Here is a 13,937-nt window from a genome sequence, read left to right as displayed (position 1 = left end):
CGTAAAAGCCAGCATATTATATAAATAGTGAAGAAAAGGCAAAAGCTTACAGCACCTGGTATTCCCAGGCGGTCTCCCATCTAAGTACTAACCAGGCCCGACGCTGCTTTGCTTCCGAGATCAGACGAGATCGGGCGCTCTCAGCGCAGTATGGCCGTAAGCGAGTACTGCTCCAAAAAGTGGGCTATTTATAGATCAGCCTCCGTAAAAGCCATCATATTATATAAATAGTGAAGAAAAGGCAAAAGCTTACAGCACCTGGTATTCCCAGGCGGTCTCCCATCCAGAGTTACAAGATTAAAATGGGGTCAGATTTAACTGTGAGAGATGACTAGTGGTTAAAAGAATGAGACATAAAAGAAGATTGGTTTAAATAGATTTGGTTTATATACAAGGTTCACATAAAAGACTTTAAAACAACACGATAAAACTAGGTAAATGCTGTTAAAAGAATACAGTTCATTTGTCCATACCCTAAAAACAGTCCAAGAATCCCAGTGTGTTGATAAGTCCAATGTGAGTGTCCACCATTGTATATACAATCCACAGAAAGTGTAATCCAAAGTTTGCAGGTGGTGAATGGAAAGGTGAGCTCTAAAATTAGCAAACTCCTTAATCCAACAGTTTGGTGACTGTCCTTTGTTTGTCATGCTGCTCTCTTATACAGTTGTACTTCCTGCTTCCTGTCATGTGTCTAGTCACATGGCAGGCCAACCATCCATTTATTTAAGACACACACTCAAAATGTTAAGAGCAATAAAATGGCCTAAAAAAACATGTAAAACACTTAACACTCTATAATACATTTAAATGATTGTAATAAATAGAGCGGTAAAACACGTCTTTCTAAAAGCCAGCATATTATATAAATAGTGAAGAAAAGGCAAAAGCTTACAGCACCTGGTATTCCCAGGCGGTCTCCCATCCAAGTACTAACCAGGCCCGACGCTGCTTTGCTTCCGAGATCAGACGAGATCGGGCGCACTCAGCGCAGTATGGCCGTAAGCGAGGACTGCTCCAAAAAGTGGGTTATTTATAGATCAGCCTCCGTAAAAGCCATCATATTATATAAATAGTGAAGAAAAGGCAAAAGCTTACAGCACCTGGTATTCCCAGGCGGTCTCCCATCCAGAGTTACAACATTAAAATGGGGTCAGATTTAACTGTGAGAGATGACTAGTGGTTAAAAGAATGAGACATAAAAGATTGGTTTAAATAGATTTGGTTTATATACAAGGTTCACATAAAAGACTTTAAAACAACACGATAAAACTAGGTAAATGCTGTTAAAAGAATACAGTTCATTTGTCCATACCCTAAAAACAGTCCAAGAATCCCAGTGTGTTGATAAGTCCAATGTGAGTGTCCACCATTGTATATACAATCCACAGAAAGTGTAATCCAAAGTTTGCAGGTGGTGAATGGAAAGGTGAGCTCTAAAATTAGCAACTCCTTAATCCAACAGTTTGGTGACTTTTTTTGTCATGCTGCTCTCTTATACAGTTGTACTTCCTGCTTCCTGTCATGTGTCTAGTCACATGGCAGGCGAACCATCCATTTATTAAAGACACACACACACTTAAAATGTTAAGAGTAATAAAATGGCCTAAAAAACATGTAAAACACTTAACACTCTATAATACATTTAAATGATTGTAATAAATAGAGCGGTAAAACACGTCTTTCTAAAAGCCAGCATATTATATAAATAGTGAAGAAAAGGCAAAAGCTTACAGCACCTGGTATTCCCAGGCGGTCTCCCATCCAAGTACTAACCAGGCCCGACGCTGCTTTGCTTCCGAGATCAGACGAGATCGGGCGGTCTCAGCGCAGTATGGCCGTAAGCGAGGGCTGCTCCAAAAAGTGGGCTATTTAAAGATCAGCCTCTGTAAAAGCCAGCATATTATATAAATAGTGAAGAAAAGGCAAAAGCTTACAGCACCTGGTATTCCCAGGCGGTCTCCCATCCAGAGTTACAAGATTAAAATGGGGTCAGATTTAACTGTGAGAGATGAGTAGTGGTTAAAAGAATGAGACATAAAAGAAGATTGGTTTAAATAGATTTGGTTTATATACAAGGTTCACATAAAAGACTTTAAAACAACACGATAAAACTAGGTAAATGCTGTTAAAAGAATACAGTTCAATTGTCCATACCCTAAAAACAGTCCAAGAATCCTAGTGTGTTGATAAGTCCAATGTGAGTGTCCACCATTGTATATACAATCCACAGAAAGTGTAATCCAAAGTTTGCAGGTGGTGAATGGAAAGGTGAGCTCTAAAATTAGCAAACTCCTTAATCCAACAGTTTGGTGACTGTCCTTTGTTTGTCATGCTGCTCTCTTATACAGTTGTACTTCCTGCTTCCTGTCATGTGTCTAGTCACATGGCAGGCCAACCATCCATTTATTTAAGACACACACACACTTAAAATGTTAAGAGCAATAAAATGGCCTAAAAAAACATGTAAAACACTTAACAATCTATAATACATTTAAATGATTGTAATAAATAGAGCGGTAAAACACGTCTTTCTAAAAGCCAGCATATTATATAAATAGTGAAGAAAAGGCAAAAGCTTACAGCACCTGGTATTCCCAGGCGGTCTCCCATCCAAGTACTAACCAGGCCCGACGCTGCTTTGCTTCCGAGATCAGACGAGATTGGGCGGTCTCAGCGCGGTATGGCCGTAAGCGAGGGCTGCTCCAAAAAGTGGCCTATTTAAAGATCAGCCTCCGTAAAAGCCAGCATATTATATAAATAGTGAAGAAAAGGCAAAAGCTTACAGCACCTGGTATTCCCAGGCGGTCTCCCATCTAAGTACTAACCAGGCCCGACGCTGCTTTGCTTCCGAGATCAGACGAGATCGGGCGCACTCAGCGCAGTATGGCCGTAAGCGAAGACTGCTCCAAAAAGTGGGTTATTTATAGATCAGCCTCCGTAAAAGCCATCATATTATATAAATAGTGAAGAAAAGGCAAAAGCTTACAGCACCTGGTATTCCCAGGCGGTCTCCCATCCAGAGTTACAACATTAAAATGGGGTCAGAATTAACTGTGAGAGATGACTAGTGGTTAAAAGAATGAGACATAAAAGAAGATTGGTTTAAATAGATTTGGTTTTTATACAAGGTTCACATAAAAGACTTTAAAACAACACGATAAAACTAGGTAAATGCTGTTAAAAGAATACAGTTCATTTGTCCATACCCTAAAAACAGTCCAAGAATCCCAGTGTGTTGATAAGTCCAATGTGAGTGTCCACCATTGTATATACAATCCACAGAAAGTGTAATCCAAAGTTTGCAGGTGGTGAATGGAAAGGTGAGCTCTAAAATTAGCAAACTCCTTAATCCAACAGTTTGGTGACTGTCCTTTGTTTGTCATGCTGCTCTCTTATACAGTTGTACTTCCTGCTTCCTGTCATGTGTCTAGTCACATGGCAGGCCAACCATCCATTTATTTAAGACACACACACACTTAAAATGTTAAGAGCAATAAAATGGCCTAAAAAAAACATGTAAAACACTTAACACTCTATAATACATTTAAATGATTGTAATAAATAGAGCGGTAAAACACGTCTTTCTAAAAGCCAGCATATTATATAAATAGTGAAGAAAAGGCAAAAGCTTACAGCACCTGGTATTCCCAGGCGGTCTCCCATCCAAGTACTAACCAGGCCCGACGCTGCTTTGCTTCCGAGATCAGACGAGATCGGGCGGTCTCAGCGCAGTATGGCCGTAAGCGAGGGCTGCTCCAAAAAGTGGGCTATTTAAAGATCAGCCTCCGTAAAAGCCAGCATATTATATAAATAGTGAAGAAAAGGCAAAAGCTTACAGCACCTGGTATTCCCAGGCGGTCTCCCATCTAAGTACTAACCAGGCCCGACGCTGCTTTGCTTCCGAGATCAGACGAGATCGGGCGCTCTCAGCGCAGTATGGCCGTAAGCGAGTACTGCTCCAAAAAGTGGGCTATTTATAGATCAGCCTCCGTAAAAGCCATCATATTATATAAATAGTGAAGAAAAGGCAAAAGCTTACAGCACCTGGTATTCCCAGGCGGTCTCCCATCCAGAGTTACAAGATTAAAATGGGGTCAGATTTAACTGTGAGAGATGACTAGTGGTTAAAAGAATGAGACATAAAAGAAGATTGGTTTAAATAGATTTGGTTTATATACAAGGTTCACATAAAAAGACTTTAAAACAACACGATAAAACTAGGTAAATGCTGTTAAAAGAATACAGTTCATTTGTCCATACCCTAAAAACAGTCCAAGAATCCCAGTGTGTTGATAAGTCCAATGTGAGTGTCCACCATTGTATATACAATCCACAGAAAGTGTAATCCAAAGTTTGCAGGTGGTGAATGGAAAGGTGAGCTCTAAAATTAGCAAACTCCTTAATCCAACAGTTTGGTGACTGTCCTTTGTATGTCATGCTGCTCTCTTATACAGTTGTACTTCCTGCTTCCTGTCATGTGTCTAGTCACATGGCAGGCCAACCATCCATTTATTTAAGACACACACACACTTAAAATGTTAAGAGCAATAAAATGGCCTAAAAAAACATGTAAAACACTTAACACTCTATAATACATTTAAATGATTGTAATAAATAGAGCGGTAAAACACGTCTTTCTAAAAGCCAGCATATTATATAAATAGTGAAGAAAAGGCAAAAGCTTACAGCACCTGGTATTCCCAGGCGGTCTCCCATCCAAGTACTAACCAGGCCCGACGCTGCTTTGCTTCCGAGATCAGACGAGATCGGGCGGTCTCAGCGCAGTATGGCCGTAAGCGAGGGCTGCTCCAAAAAGTGGGCTATTTAAAGATCAGCCTCCGTAAAAGCCAGCATATTATATAAATAGTGAAGAAAAGGCAAAAGCTTACAGCACCTGGTATTCCCAGGCGGTCTCCCATCTAAGTACTAACCAGGCCCGACGCTGCTTTGCTTCCGAGATCAGACGAGATCGGGCGCTCTCAGCGCAGTATGGCCGTAAGCGAGTACTGCTCCAAAAAGTGGGCTATTTATAGATCAGCCTCCGTAAAAGCCATCATATTATATAAATAGTGAAGAAAAGGCAAAAGCTTACAGCACCTGGTATTCCCAGGCGGTCTCCCATCCAGAGTTACAAGATTAAAATGGGGTCAGATTTAACTGTGAGAGATGACTAGTGGTTAAAAGAATGAGACATAAAAGAAGATTGGTTTAAATAGATTTGGTTTATATACAAGGTTCACATAAAAAGACTTTAAAACAACACGATAAAACTAGGTAAATGCTGTTAAAAGAATACAGTTCATTTGTCCATACCCTAAAAACAGTCCAAGAATCCCAGTGTGTTGATAAGTCCAATGTGAGTGTCCACCATTGTATATACAATCCACAGAAAGTGTAATCCAAAGTTTGCAGGTGGTGAATGGAAAGGTGAGCTCTAAAATTAGCAAACTCCTTAATCCAACAGTTTGGTGACTGTCCTTTGTATGTCATGCTGCTCTCTTATACAGTTGTACTTCCTGCTTCCTGTCATGTGTCTAGTCACATGGCAGGCCAACCATCCATTTATTTAAGACACACACACACTTAAAATGTTAAGAGCAATAAAATGGCCTAAAAAAACATGTAAAACACTTAACACTCTATAATACATTTAAATGATTGTAATAAATAGAGCGGTAAAACACGTCTTTCTAAAAGCCAGCATATTATATAAATAGTGAAGAAAAGGCAAAAGCTTACAGCACCTGGTATTCCCAGGCGGTCTCCCATCCAGAGTTACAAGATTAAAATGGGGTCAGATTTAACTGTGAGAGATGACTAGTGGTTAAAAGAATGAGACATAAAAGAAGATTGGTTTAAATAGATTTGGTTTATATACAAGGTTCACATAAAAGACTTTAAAACAACACGATAAAACTAGGTAAATGCTGTTAAAAGAATACAGTTCATTTGTCCATACCCTAAAAACAGTCCAAGAATCCCAGTGTGTTGATAAGTCCAATGTGAGTGTCCACCATTGTATATACAATCCACAGAAAGTGTAATCCAAAGTTTGCAGGTGGTGAATGGAAAGGTGAGCTCTAAAATTAGCAACTCCTTAATCCAACAGTTTGGTGACTTTTTTTGTCATGCTGCTCTCTTATACAGTTGTACTTCCTGCTTCCTGTCATGTGTCTAGTCACATGGCAGGCCAACCATCCATTTATTAAAGACACACACACACACACACACTTAAAATGTTAAGAGTAATAAAATGGCCTAAAAAACATGTAAAACACTTAACACTCTATAATACATTTAAATGATTGTAATAAATAGAGCGGTAAAACACGTCTTTCTAAAAGCCAGCATATTATATAAATAGTGAAGAAAAGGCAAAAGCTTACAGCACCTGGTATTCCCAGGCGGTCTCCCATCCAAGTACTAACAAGGCCCGACGCTGCTTTGCTTCCGAGATCAGACGAGATCGGGCGCACTCAGCGCAGTATGGCCGTAAGCGAGGACTGCTCCAAAAAGTGGGTTATTTATAGATCAGCCTCCGTAAAAGCCATCATATTATATAAATAGTGAAGAAAAGGCAAAAGCTTACAGCACCTGGTATTCCCAGGCGGTCTCCCATCCAGAGTCACAACATTAAAATGGGGTCAGAATTAACTGTGAGAGATGACTAGTGGTTAAAAGAATGAGACATAAAAGAAGATTGGTTTAAATAGATTTGGTTTTTATACAAGGTTCACATAAAAGACTTTAAAACAACACGATAAAACTAGGTAAATGCTGTTAAAAGAATACAGTTCATTTGTCCATACCCTAAAAACAGTCCAAGAATCCCAGTGTGTTGATAAGTCCAATGTGAGTGTCCACCATTGTATATACAATCCACAGAAAGTGTAATCCAAAGTTTGCAGGTGGTGAATGGAAAGGTGAGCTCTAAAATTAGCAAACTCCTTAATCCAACAGTTTGGTGACTGTCCTTTGTTTGTCATGCTGCTCTCTTATACAGTTGTACTTCCTGCTTCCTGTCATGTGTCTAGTCACATGGCAGGCCAACCATCCATTTATTTAAGACACACACTTAAAATGTTAAGAGCAATAAAATGGCCTAAAAAAACATGTAAAACACTTAACACTCTATAATACATTTAAATGATTGTAATAAATAGAGCGGTAAAACACGTCTTTCTAAAAGCCAGCATATTATATAAATAGTGAAGAAAAGGCAAAAGCTTACAGCACCTGGTATTCCCAGGCGGTCTCCCTTCCAGAGTTACAAGATTAAAATGGGGTCAGATTTAACTGTGAGAGATGACAAGTGGTTAAAAGAATGAGACATAAAAGAAGATTGGTTTAAATAGATTTGGTTTATATACAAGGTTCACATAAAAGACTTTAAAACAACACGATAAAACTAGGTAAATGCTGTTAAAAGAATACAGTTCATTTGTCCATACCCTAAAAACAGTCCAAGAATCCCAGTGTGTTGATAAGTCCAATGTGAGTGTCCACCATTGTATATACAATCCACAGAAAGTGTAATCCAAAGTTTGCAGGTGGTGAATGGAAAGGTGAGCTCTAAAATTAGCAACTCCTTAATCCAACAGTTTGGTGACTTTTTTTGTCATGCTGCTCTCTTATACAGTTGTACTTCCTGCTTCCTGTCATGTGTCTAGTCACATGGCAGGCCAACCATCCATTTATTAAAGACACACACACACTTAAAATGTTAAGAGTAATAAAATGGCCTAAAAAACATGTAAAACACTTAACACTCTATAATACATTTAAATGATTGTAATAAATAGAGCGGTAAAACACGTCTTTCTAAAAGCCAGCATATTATATAAATAGTGAAGAAAAGGCAAAAGCTTACAGCACCTGGTATTCCCAGGCGGTCTCCCATCCAAGTACTAACCAGGCCCGACGCTGCTTTGCTTCCGAGATCAGACGAGATCGGGCGGTCTCAGCGCAGTATGGCCGTAAGCGAGGGCTGCTCCAAAAAGTGGGCTATTTAAAGATCAGCCTCCGTAAAAGCCAGCATATTATATAAATAGTGAAGAAAAGGCAAAAGCTTACAGCACCTGGTATTCCCAGGCGGTCTCCCATCTAAGTACTAACCAGGCCCGACGCTGCTTTGCTTCCGAGATCAGACGAGATCGGGTGCTCTTAGCGCAGTATGGCCGTAAGCGAGTACTGCTCCAAAAAGTGGGCTATTTATAGATCAGCCTCCGTAAAAGCCATCATATTATATAAATAGTGAAGAAAAGGCAAAAGCTTACAGCACCTGGTATTCCCAGGGGGTCTCCCATCCAAGTACTAACCAGGCCCGACGCTGCTTTGCTTCCGAGATCAGACGAGATCGGGCGCACTCAGCGCAGTATGGCCGTAAGCGAGGACTGCTCCAAAAAGTGGGTTATTTATAGATCAGCCTCCGTAAAAGCCATCATATTATATAAATAGTGAAGAAAAGGCAAAAGTTTACAGCACCTGGTATTCCCAGGCGGTCTCCCATCCAGAGTTACAACATTAAAATGGGGTCAGAATTAACTGTGAGAGATGACTAGTGGTTAAAAGAATGAGACATAAAAGAAGATTGGTTTAAATAGATTTGGTTTTTATACAAGGTTCACATAAAAGACTTTAAAACAACACGATAAAACTAGGTAAATGCTGTTAAAAGAATACAGTTCATTTGTCCATACCCTAAAAACAGTAAAAGAATCCCAGTGTGTTGATAAGTCCAATGTGAGTGTCCACCATTGTATATACAATCCACAGAAAGTGTAATCCAAAGTTTGCAGGTGGTGAATGGAAAGGTGAGCTCTAAAATTAGCAAACTCCTTAATCCAACAGTTTGGTGACTGTCCTTTGTTTGTCATGCTGCTCTCTTATACAGTTGTACTTCCTACTTCCTGTCATGTGTCTAGTCACATGGCAGGCCAACCATCCATTTATTTAAGACACACACACACTTAAAATGTTAAGAGCAATAAAATGGCCTAAAAAAACATGTAAAACACTTAACACTCTATAATACATTTAAATGATTGTAATAAATAGAGCGGTAAAACACGTCTTTCTAAAAGCCAGCATATTATATAAATAGTGAAGAAAAGGCAAAAGCTTACAGCACCTGGTATTCCCAGGCGGTCTCCCATCCAAGTACTAACCAGGCCCGACGCTGCTTTGCTTCCGAGATCAGACGAGATCGGGCGGTCTCAGCGCAGTATGGCCGTAAGCGAGGGCTGCTCCAAAAAGTGGGCTATTTAAAGATCAGCCTCCGTAAAAGCCAGCATATTATATAAATAGTGAAGAAAAGGCAAAAGCTTACAGCACCTGGTATTCCCAGGCGGTCTCCCATCTAAGTACTAACCAGGCCCGACGCTGCTTTGCTTCCGAGATCAGACGAGATCGGGCGGTCTCAGCGCAGTATGGCCGTAAGCGAGGGCTGCTCCAAAAAGTGGGCTATTTAAAGATCAGCCTCCGTAAAAGCCAGCATATTATATAAATAGTGAAGAAAAGGCAAAAGCTTACAGCACCTGGTATTCCCAGGCGGTCTCCCATCTAAGTACTAACCAGGCCCGACGCTGCTTTGCTTCCGAGATCAGACGAGATCGGGCGCTCTCAGCGCAGTATGGCCGTAAGCGAGTACTGCTCCAAAAAGTGGGCTATTTATAGATCAGCCTCCGTAAAAGCCATCATATTATATAAATAGTGAAGAAAAGGCAAAAGCTTACAGCACCTGGTATTCCCAGGCGGTCTCCCATCCAGAGTTACAAGATTAAAATGGGGTCAGATTTAACTGTGAGAGATGACTAGTGGTTAAAAGAATGAGACATAAAAGAAGATTGGTTTAAATAGATTTGGTTTATATACAAGGTTCACATAAAAAGACTTTAAAACAACACGATAAAACTAGGTAAATGCTGTTAAAAGAATACAGTTCATTTGTCCATACCCTAAAAACAGTCCAAGAATCCCAGTGTGTTGATAAGTCCAATGTGAGTGTCCACCATTGTATATACAATCCACAGAAAGTGTAATCCAAAGTTTGCAGGTGGTGAATGGAAAGGTGAGCTCTAAAATTAGCAAACTCCTTAATCCAACAGTTTGGTGACTGTCCTTTGTATGTCATGCTGCTCTCTTATACAGTTGTACTTCCTGCTTCCTGTCATGTGTCTAGTCACATGGCAGGCCAACCATCCATTTATTTAAGACACACACACACTTAAAATGTTAAGAGCAATAAAATGGCCTAAAAAAACATGTAAAACACTTAACACTCTATAATACATTTAAATGATTGTAATAAATAGAGCGGTAAAACACGTCTTTCTAAAAGCCAGCATATTATATAAATAGTGAAGAAAAGGCAAAAGCTTACAGCACCTGGTATTCCCAGGCGGTCTCCCATCCAGAGTTACAAGATTAAAATGGGGTCAGATTTAACTGTGAGAGATGACTAGTGGTTAAAAGAATGAGACATAAAAGAAGATTGGTTTAAATAGATTTGGTTTATATACAAGGTTCACATAAAAGACTTTAAAACAACACGATAAAACTAGGTAAATGCTGTTAAAAGAATACAGTTCATTTGTCCATACCCTAAAAACAGTCCAAGAATCCCAGTGTGTTGATAAGTCCAATGTGAGTGTCCACCATTGTATATACAATCCACAGAAAGTGTAATCCAAAGTTTGCAGGTGGTGAATGGAAAGGTGAGCTCTAAAATTAGCAACTCCTTAATCCAACAGTTTGGTGACTTTTTTTGTCATGCTGCTCTCTTATACAGTTGTACTTCCTGCTTCCTGTCATGTGTCTAGTCACATGGCAGGCCAACCATCCATTTATTAAAGACACACACACACACACACTTAAAATGTTAAGAGTAATAAAATGGCCTAAAAAACATGTAAAACACTTAACACTCTATAATACATTTAAATGATTGTAATAAATAGAGCGGTAAAACACGTCTTTCTAAAAGCCAGCATATTATATAAATAGTGAAGAAAAGGCAAAAGCTTACAGCACCTGGTATTCCCAGGCGGTCTCCCATCCAAGTACTAACAAGGCCCGACGCTGCTTTGCTTCCGAGATCAGACGAGATCGGGCGCACTCAGCGCAGTATGGCCGCAAGCGAGGACTGCTCCAAAAAGTGGGTTATTTATAGATCAGCCTCCGTAAAAGCCATCATATTATATAAATAGTGAAGAAAAGGCAAAAGCTTACAGCACCTGGTATTCCCAGGCGGTCTCCCATCCAGAGTTACAACATTAAAATGGGGTCAGAATTAACTGTGAGAGATGACTAGTGGTTAAAAGAATGAGACATAAAAGAAGATTGGTTTAAATAGATTTGGTTTTTATACAAGGTTCACATAAAAGACTTTAAAACAACACGATAAAACTAGGTAAATGCTGTTAAAAGAATACAGTTCATTTGTCCATACCCTAAAAACAGTCCAAGAATCCCAGTGTGTTGATAAGTCCAATGTGAGTGTCCACCATTGTATATACAATCCACAGAAAGTGTAATCCAAAGTTTGCAGGTGGTGAATGGAAAGGTGAGCTCTAAAATTAGCAAACTCCTTAATCCAACAGTTTGGTGACTGTCCTTTGTTTGTCATGCTGCTCTCTTATACAGTTGTACTTCCTGCTTCCTGTCATGTGTCTAGTCACATGGCAGGCCAACCATCCATTTATTTAAGACACACACTTAAAATGTTAAGAGCAATAAAATGGCCTAAAAAAACATGTAAAACACTTAACACTCTATAATACATTTAAATGATTGTAATAAATAGAGCGGTAAAACACGTCTTTCTAAAAGCCAGCATATTATATAAATAGTGAAGAAAAGGCAAAAGCTTACAGCACCTGGTATTCCCAGGCGGTCTCCCTTCCAGAGTTACAAGATTAAAATGGGGTCAGATTTAACTGTGAGAGATGACTAGTGGTTAAAAGAATGAGACATAAAAGAAGATTGGTTTAAATAGATTTGGTTTATATACAAGGTTCACATAAAAGACTTTAAAACAACACGATAAAACTAGGTAAATGCTGTTAAAAGAATACAGTTCATTTGTCCATACCCTAAAAACAGTCCAAGAATCCCAGTGTGTTGATAAGTCCAATGTGAGTGTCCACCATTGTATATACAATCCACAGAAAGTGTAATCCAAAATTTGCAGGTGGTGAATGGAAAGGTGAGCTCTAAAATTAGCAACTCCTTAATCCAACAGTTTGGTGACTTTTTTTGTCATGCTGCTCTCTTATACAGTTGTACTTCCTGCTTCCTGTCATGTGTCTAGTCACATGGCAGGCCAACCATCCATTTATTAAAGACACACACACACTTAAAATTTTAAGAGTAATAAAATGGCCTAAAAAACATGTAAAACACTTAACACTCTATAATACATTTAAATGATTGTAATAAATAGAGCGGTAAAACACGTCTTTCTAAAAGCCAGCATATTATATAAATAGTGAAGAAAAGGCAAAAGCTTACAGCACCTGGTATTCCCAGGCGGTCTCCCATCCAAGTACTAACCAGGCCCGACGCTGCTTTGCTTCCGAGATCAGACGAGATCGGGCGGTCTCAGCGCAGTATGGCCGTAAGCGAGGGCTGCTCCAAAAAGTGGGCTATTTAAAGATCAGCCTCCGTAAAAGCCAGCATATTATATAAATAGTGAAGAAAAGGCAAAAGCTTACAGCACCTGGTATTCCCAGGCGGTCTCCCATCTAAGTACTAACCAGGCCCGACGCTGCTTTGCTTCCGAGATCAGACGAGATCGGGTGCTCTCAGCGCAGTATGGCCGTAAGCGAGTACTGCTCCAAAAAGTGGGCTATTTATAGATCAGCCTCCGTAAAAGCCATCATATTATATAAATAGTGAAGAAAAGGCAAAAGCTTACAGGACCTGGTATTCCCAGGGGGTCTCCCATCCAAGTACTAACCAGGCCCGACGCTGCTTTGCTTCCGAGATCAGACGAGATCGGGCGCACTCAGCGCAGTATGGCCGTAAGCGAGGACTGCTCCAAAAAGTGGGTTATTTATAGATCAGCCTCCGTAAAAGCCATCATATTATATAAATAGTGAAGAAAAGGCAAAAGTTTACAGCACCTGGTATTCCCAGGCGGTCTCCCATCCAGAGTTACAACATTAAAATGGGGTCAGAATTAACTGTGAGAGATGACTAGTGGTTAAAAGAATGAGACATAAAAGAAGATTGGTTTAAATAGATTTGGTTTATATACAAGGTTCACATAAAAGACTTTAAAACAACACGATAAAACTAGGTAAATGCTGTTAAAAGAATACAGTTCATTTGTCCATACCCTAAAAACAGTAAAAGAATCCCAGTGTGTTGATAAGTCCAATGTGAGTGTCCACCATTGTATATACAATCCACAGAAAGTGTAATCCAAAGTTTGCAGGTGGTGAATGGAAAGGTGAGCTCTAAAATTAGCAAACTCCTTAATCCAACAGTTTGGTGACTGTCCTTTGTTTGTCATGCTGCTCTCTTATACAGTTGTACTTCCTACTTCCTGTCATGTGTCTAGTCACATGGCAGGCCAACCATCCATTTATTTAAGACACACACACACTTAAAATGTTAAGAGCAATAAAATGGCCTAAAAAAACATGTAAAACACTTAACACTCTATAATACATTTAAATGATTGTAATAAATAGAGCGGTAAAACACGTCTTTCTAAAAGCCAGCATATTATATAAATAGTGAAGAAAAGGCAAAAGCTTACAGCACCTGGTATTCCCAGGCGGTCTCCCATCCAAGTACTAACCAGGCCCGACGCTGCTTTGCTTCCGAGATCAGACGAGATCGGGCGGTCTCAGCGCAGTATGGCCTTAAGCAGGGGGCTGCTCCAAAAAGTGGGCTATTTAAAGATCAGCCTCCGTAAAAGCCAGCAT

At 39.7% G+C, this 13,937-nt stretch overlaps 21 non-coding genes across 21 annotated transcripts; all 21 read right to left on the bottom strand.

Moving 5' to 3' along the window:
* Positions 1 to 43: 43 nt before the first annotated feature.
* LOC141306883 (5S ribosomal RNA) lies at positions 44 to 162 on the bottom strand. Its single transcript, XR_012345840.1, has one exon. It is a non-coding gene; the product is annotated as a 5S ribosomal RNA (ribosomal RNA).
* Positions 163 to 888: 726 nt separating this feature from the next.
* On the bottom strand, positions 889 to 1,007 carry LOC141306795 (5S ribosomal RNA). The gene has a single exon (XR_012345753.1). It is a non-coding gene; the product is annotated as a 5S ribosomal RNA (ribosomal RNA).
* A 720-nt stretch (positions 1,008 to 1,727) lies between these two features.
* LOC141307286 (5S ribosomal RNA) lies at positions 1,728 to 1,846 on the bottom strand. The gene has a single exon (XR_012346240.1). It is a non-coding gene; the product is annotated as a 5S ribosomal RNA (ribosomal RNA).
* A 730-nt stretch (positions 1,847 to 2,576) lies between these two features.
* On the bottom strand, positions 2,577 to 2,695 carry LOC141307531 (5S ribosomal RNA). Its single transcript, XR_012346483.1, has one exon. It is a non-coding gene; the product is annotated as a 5S ribosomal RNA (ribosomal RNA).
* Positions 2,696 to 2,779: 84 nt separating this feature from the next.
* On the bottom strand, positions 2,780 to 2,898 carry LOC141307191 (5S ribosomal RNA). The gene has a single exon (XR_012346146.1). It is a non-coding gene; the product is annotated as a 5S ribosomal RNA (ribosomal RNA).
* A 731-nt stretch (positions 2,899 to 3,629) lies between these two features.
* On the bottom strand, positions 3,630 to 3,748 carry LOC141307285 (5S ribosomal RNA). Its single transcript, XR_012346239.1, has one exon. It is a non-coding gene; the product is annotated as a 5S ribosomal RNA (ribosomal RNA).
* An 84-nt stretch (positions 3,749 to 3,832) lies between these two features.
* LOC141306882 (5S ribosomal RNA) lies at positions 3,833 to 3,951 on the bottom strand. The gene has a single exon (XR_012345839.1). It is a non-coding gene; the product is annotated as a 5S ribosomal RNA (ribosomal RNA).
* A 731-nt stretch (positions 3,952 to 4,682) lies between these two features.
* LOC141307282 (5S ribosomal RNA) lies at positions 4,683 to 4,801 on the bottom strand. The gene has a single exon (XR_012346237.1). It is a non-coding gene; the product is annotated as a 5S ribosomal RNA (ribosomal RNA).
* An 84-nt stretch (positions 4,802 to 4,885) lies between these two features.
* LOC141306881 (5S ribosomal RNA) lies at positions 4,886 to 5,004 on the bottom strand. Its single transcript, XR_012345838.1, has one exon. It is a non-coding gene; the product is annotated as a 5S ribosomal RNA (ribosomal RNA).
* A 1,378-nt stretch (positions 5,005 to 6,382) lies between these two features.
* LOC141307621 (5S ribosomal RNA) lies at positions 6,383 to 6,501 on the bottom strand. The gene has a single exon (XR_012346573.1). It is a non-coding gene; the product is annotated as a 5S ribosomal RNA (ribosomal RNA).
* A 1,365-nt stretch (positions 6,502 to 7,866) lies between these two features.
* Positions 7,867 to 7,985, bottom strand: LOC141307281 (5S ribosomal RNA). The gene has a single exon (XR_012346236.1). It is a non-coding gene; the product is annotated as a 5S ribosomal RNA (ribosomal RNA).
* An 84-nt stretch (positions 7,986 to 8,069) lies between these two features.
* On the bottom strand, positions 8,070 to 8,188 carry LOC141307371 (5S ribosomal RNA). The gene has a single exon (XR_012346325.1). It is a non-coding gene; the product is annotated as a 5S ribosomal RNA (ribosomal RNA).
* Positions 8,189 to 8,272: 84 nt separating this feature from the next.
* On the bottom strand, positions 8,273 to 8,391 carry LOC141306814 (5S ribosomal RNA). Its single transcript, XR_012345770.1, has one exon. It is a non-coding gene; the product is annotated as a 5S ribosomal RNA (ribosomal RNA).
* Positions 8,392 to 9,121: 730 nt separating this feature from the next.
* Positions 9,122 to 9,240, bottom strand: LOC141307280 (5S ribosomal RNA). Its single transcript, XR_012346235.1, has one exon. It is a non-coding gene; the product is annotated as a 5S ribosomal RNA (ribosomal RNA).
* An 84-nt stretch (positions 9,241 to 9,324) lies between these two features.
* On the bottom strand, positions 9,325 to 9,443 carry LOC141307453 (5S ribosomal RNA). The gene has a single exon (XR_012346406.1). It is a non-coding gene; the product is annotated as a 5S ribosomal RNA (ribosomal RNA).
* An 84-nt stretch (positions 9,444 to 9,527) lies between these two features.
* Positions 9,528 to 9,646, bottom strand: LOC141306880 (5S ribosomal RNA). The gene has a single exon (XR_012345836.1). It is a non-coding gene; the product is annotated as a 5S ribosomal RNA (ribosomal RNA).
* A 1,376-nt stretch (positions 9,647 to 11,022) lies between these two features.
* Positions 11,023 to 11,141, bottom strand: LOC141307683 (5S ribosomal RNA). The gene has a single exon (XR_012346634.1). It is a non-coding gene; the product is annotated as a 5S ribosomal RNA (ribosomal RNA).
* A 1,365-nt stretch (positions 11,142 to 12,506) lies between these two features.
* LOC141307279 (5S ribosomal RNA) lies at positions 12,507 to 12,625 on the bottom strand. The gene has a single exon (XR_012346234.1). It is a non-coding gene; the product is annotated as a 5S ribosomal RNA (ribosomal RNA).
* Positions 12,626 to 12,709: 84 nt separating this feature from the next.
* Positions 12,710 to 12,828, bottom strand: LOC141306573 (5S ribosomal RNA). The gene has a single exon (XR_012345532.1). It is a non-coding gene; the product is annotated as a 5S ribosomal RNA (ribosomal RNA).
* Positions 12,829 to 12,912: 84 nt separating this feature from the next.
* On the bottom strand, positions 12,913 to 13,031 carry LOC141307606 (5S ribosomal RNA). Its single transcript, XR_012346558.1, has one exon. It is a non-coding gene; the product is annotated as a 5S ribosomal RNA (ribosomal RNA).
* Positions 13,032 to 13,761: 730 nt separating this feature from the next.
* LOC141307676 (5S ribosomal RNA) lies at positions 13,762 to 13,880 on the bottom strand. The gene has a single exon (XR_012346626.1). It is a non-coding gene; the product is annotated as a 5S ribosomal RNA (ribosomal RNA).
* Between the last annotated feature and the right edge of the window lie 57 nt (positions 13,881 to 13,937).

This window comes from Garra rufa, unplaced genomic scaffold (genome assembly GCF_049309525.1).
Source record: "Garra rufa unplaced genomic scaffold, GarRuf1.0 hap1_unplaced_002, whole genome shotgun sequence".
NCBI classification, from domain to species: Eukaryota; Metazoa; Chordata; class Actinopteri; order Cypriniformes; family Cyprinidae; genus Garra; species Garra rufa.
The sequence above is the reverse complement of the archived record's forward strand: the minus strand, read 5'-3'. Positions and strand labels throughout refer to the sequence as shown.